The following is a 5,081-nucleotide window of genomic DNA, read 5'->3' on the forward strand; positions in this document are numbered from 1 at the left end:
CCCTGCTTAAATGTCACCTCCCACGAAACCTTTCTTGATCATGCTGTCTAAAATACCCCACACCTGTCCATTACAGCCTAGCTCTGCATCTCAGTTTCCCTTTATAAAATAAAATTCAATGCTTAGACATGCCTCTTGTAGGATGGTGGCGAGGATTAAATGCATCATACAAGTAAGCGTTTACAACAAGTGTGGCACATAAAGTATTTAATAAATGTTGGTTTCTATCAATATTATTACTATTTTTATCTCGTCACCATTTCACTCTAGCACTGGAGATAGTCCGAAAGTGTTATCTTGGTTATCTACTTATTTACAAAGTTGTTATCTGACTTCAGCACTGTATCTTAAGCTCCCCAAGAAGGGACCTAGCCTATCTCCTCCCCCACAGAATGCTTAATAAAATCAGCTCTTTGGAGGAGTGAGTGATTTAATGAGCGGATAAGTGAAAAGGCACCCACCATACTCATTGCACTCAGCTCTTGTGTCCCAGCAGCACATTAGTAGGACAAAGTTGCTTATCTAAACATTGGGCGTGAAGCAATAGTGACACTGAAAAGGGTGAGTGGCTTGCCCACATCAGGATATGGGTGGCAGTGGGCTGGCTCTATACCTACTGATGGATTTTCACCCTCTAGTCACTCATTCCACAAACATATGTTAAGTGCCTGCTCTGGACCAGGCACTGGGCTCCCAGCCCCATCCACAACAGGGAGCGGTCTTTAGTCCTGAGCTGTCTCCCACTTTATAAACTCAGTATGCCCGTAAAAGAGCAAGCTGCAGAGCTGACCAGAGCCAGCCTCACCGTGACAGGGAGCCAGGGGACCGTGACTCTCCCCTCCCCACCCTTAGAGGAGGTTCCGAGGTGCCCAGGGCATGGTTCAGTTTTGCAACTCCCGATTTCCTCACCGACGACTGTCACAGCCAGAATTCAATGGTCGCCATGACAAGGACATCTGGGTTCAGTTCCGTCAGCCTGCGAGCTCAGCTCGGCAGCTCTGTTTGTTCCGGTGGGGTGAGGGCACTGATATGCATCACTACAACCAGGGATTGCGGCCCATGACTTACATTCATTTCCCAATCAGTCATCACAGGGTTTTCAAGCTTAATACTGACCCAGTGTGTGTAACGCCACAGCCCCTGCAAGAAGCTCCCGCTGCACGCAGTGGTGGGGGCGGGCCAGCTGCTGCAGCAAGCAAAGCATACTTGGCTTTCAAGGATTTTTCCCTCTGTTATCTAGGAGTTTTCATTTTGTTCAAAAACTGTCTCCCTCCTTTACTCTCTCCCCCAAATTATCTAAAGCAGCTCTACAACCCGCCTATACCTAGGCTATTGTTTTGCTCCGCCCACCCCACAGTACACGCACACGCACGCACACAGATTACTAGCCAAGCGGACAACTGTGTGACCTTGGGCCACTCCCATCCCGGTAAGCCGCCATTTCATCAACTCTAACATGGGGAGGATGGACTAGCTTTTCCTTCCTATTGTGAAACCTCACAATTCTAATTTCCCATGATTCTGGAATGAACGTCACTCATTGCCTGAGACCTGTTTAGAAATAATTCACTACAACATTCATTCATTTGCAGCGCCGCCTCATTTTTGCCACAGCTACATACCACGTGTCCCATTATTTACTCAACTATTTTTCTTTAAGTGGATTTTTTTTTTTTACTTCAATGCAAGCACCTCAACAGGACCATAAACAGAAAAGCATAATCATTTGCTACAAAGAGAATTATAACTACGGGAAAATAGAACCACCCAAGAAAATGCCAGCCGGATGCCATTGTCCGCCCGAGGACTCTGGCCTGCTGCTTGGCCCTGGCTGTTGAAGTGGCAGCAACACAGTGTCGAAACACGCTGAAGGCATGCCTGCAGGAGGGAGACGTTCTCCTTGCCCCACTCGGCACTGGAAGGGCCACAACTCTCTCCCAACGGGTGTTGCTGTCATTTAATACAGAGCTGAATGCCACCTGGGCCCTCCCAAGAACTTCACTTTGGGTAAAGTGACCATCCAACGCTCCAAATTGTTCATTTCTGCACCTTCACCGCCACATTCACCTGCCGGCATTGCCAGAAAGCTGGGGAGAGAGAAACAGAAACACACACAGGTGCACCCACGCCCAGAAGGCTGCAAAAGAATTATCTACACAGTGCAGTGCCTTCCTGGGCACTTACTCAAGTCCAAAGCTCTAGGAATCTTTGACCTTGGGCACGTTCAATATTGCTGCCATTTCTAAAACCCACTGTGCATGTGCAACAAAGACCAGCTTCCACTGCACATCGAGGGCGTTCTTAAGGCGGCTTCCCTTTCTCCTGTTCTTCTTTTCACAGACGCTGTGTAGAGTAGGGACAGGGCCGTGCACACACGTGAGAGAGCAGACACGGGGACTCGGGGGTTGGGGGTGAGAAAGAGCCGCGGGGAAGGCGTGCCTCCCGTTCGTTCAGTGCAGGGAAGGAGTCAAAGGCTCAGCTTCCATGCAGTTTGGCTTCGGTTCCAGTTCTGTCACTTTGCAGCAACCTAAGTGGGGCGTTGCTCACCCCTATGAGCCTTCCCCTCCGCCTCCGCTGAAGGGCTCTGATGACACATCAGGGCTCTGCGTTGTGGGGGTGAATGAGGCAGGGCCAGGGCCAGCCGGGCCCCCGGGGCAACCCCAAACTCGTTCTTCCCCTGTCTTAGCTTTTGTTTCCCTCTGGCACCATTCATAGAGGTCCAGAACCCACGCTCTTTTGATTCGTCTGCCTGATCGTTTGTTTTGCCTTTCCAAACTCCCAAACCTGAGTCTCCTCTGCAAAGTAAGGGAGAGACAGAGAGAGAGAGAGACCTGTGAATTTTCATAATTTAAGAGTTTTTGCTATGACTTGATTGTGGGATGTGATCCATAGGAGCAAGTGGCCTGACCAGAAGGGGCAGAGAGCAGAGGGAGCAAAGGCTTCACACCCACAGGCCCAGCAATCGGCCCCTTTGAGTAATCATTAACCAGCCTGTCGGACACTTCGAGTCCCCCCCAAAACTTGGGGGGTAAGAGAAGAACAGCGTGCATCTAGAAAATGTGGCGTGTTTTGTACGGAGATTTGAATTAGAGAATTTTTCGATGGTTTTGTCTATGCAGTCAGGGAGGTGGGGCAAGATGAGAAGAAAAACAGAGAAACACTACCCCCTGCTGTCTGAATGGCAGATAGCAGCATCGATGCTTAAAAAAAAAAAAAAAAAACCTGTGGTTAAATAAACAGACTCTAACCCTAGACATCTGCAAAGGATTCACTAGGTGTACCTGCTTTCACGTGGTGAAATGCATTTTCCACCTGAAGTTGCCTTCACAGGTTATTAAAGTGATCGAAGAACAGAGGCTTGTCCTCCAATGATTATTTTTCACTGGGCCATTTGTTATTTATTTGAGCAGGAAATACATGGACGTGAGTTTAAACTCAGTGCGATGTAAAAGTTGTCAACGGAAAAAAATATCACCCCTTGTTTCCACTTCTGCCTTTCTTTTTTTAAGATTGTATTTATTTATCTTTAGAGGGGAAGGGAAGGAGAGAGGGAGAGAATATCAATGTATGGTTGCCTCTTGTGGGTCCCCTCCTGGGAACTGGCCTGCAACCCAGGCATGTGCCCTGACTGGGAATTGAACCCTGATCCTCTGGTTCACAGGCCCGAGCTCAATCCACTGAGCTACCCCAGCCAGGGCCACTTCTGCCTTTCTTACATAGATAGTGTTATTGGATTTGTATGGAAATACAGCAAATATCACTACATAATTGTTTTTCTCCTTCTTATAACATTAGTTAGCTATTCCACCCTGTTCTACATGCTTCTCTTGTGACTTAACACCCTGTCCCAGAGATCTTTCCGGTTCAGGACAAAGAAAGCTTTCTCAGTCTGTCCTCACAGGGCATTTTACTTGTGGGACGAACACATCACCAGCTGAGAAACCAGACCAGCTGGTTAAGTTATTGCCAGATGTGAATGACTTAAAATTTTTAGTGTGAAGACAACCTTCTTCAGCCCACATTACCCCCAAACAAGCACCGTTCCTGTCCCCTTATAATCAGCAACTGTGTCTCCTGCCAATATCCTCACTGCGGTGTTTCTGCTGATTAAAATCTCCCGTCTTGATGTACACTGTGTTCCCGGCCGGGACAGAGCTGGCCGTCACTGAACTTTAGAAGCTGGTGCTCAGAATTAAAATGCTTAATGCCACCAAGATTTCTATTAAAACACCCAGGGAGCAGGGGAAAAAAAAAACCTTTTGCTTCAGCTAAAATGTTCTTGTAAAGGGCAAAGTGAAAAATACGAACTCCACGGCATTTTTCTGGTTGGCTGCCCCAGCCCTCGGCACCTCCTGAAAATGGCAAGACTGCCAGCTCTCCGTGGAAGTCAGGTTTAGCTTGTTGAATTAAAATGAGTTTAAAAAGAAGAGGCAAAGAAAAGAAGAAGAAAAAAACTGCATCTTCCAGTGCGGACAGCAAGCCAGTGAGACTGCCAAGGTCAAAGAAAAATCCAATTATGCCTAGTGAACACTGACTCTCCAATTAAATTATACCAGTCAGGAAAACATTTGATCTGCCACTGAATTTTCCAGAAAATCCGCCCTCGGATTCAGCCACCCATCAGCCTCCAGCTGATGGATTTCCTTCTGCCATTCAGCACCTGCAACTCGTCCGCAGTACACACGCCGGAGCCCACCGTGAAGTCCACCCACGGTTTCAGTAGGAGTTCCTGTGCACACAGGTATCTTAACCGCGAGGACCTGCTGCTCGCTACGGGAGGGCTCTTACTGGCTCCAAAAGTATGCCCTGGACAGTTCAGGCACACAGGGCAGGACAGAAGCGTCAAGAAGGCAAGGTCCCCAAGAATAACCCTTGATCAGTGAGAGGTGGGAACTGGTACATAAACATGCAGCCCTCTTGCCTCTTGCTGGGGCAACAGTGAAGTGTGTGGTGCCCAGGCCCTCAGAGGGACACCAGTGCGACGGACCCCCGGGTGCTCACAGTGCTGACCACTCATTAACCCATTCCTTACTGGTTTTTTTCCCCCTTCTCCACTCCTTTGGTTCTTCCTAGTATCACCT

This window comes from Sturnira hondurensis, unplaced genomic scaffold (genome assembly GCF_014824575.4).
Source record: "Sturnira hondurensis isolate 20B ecotype Veracruz unplaced genomic scaffold, ASM1482457v3 Scaffold0000780, whole genome shotgun sequence".
Classification (NCBI taxonomy): domain Eukaryota; kingdom Metazoa; phylum Chordata; class Mammalia; order Chiroptera; family Phyllostomidae; genus Sturnira; species Sturnira hondurensis.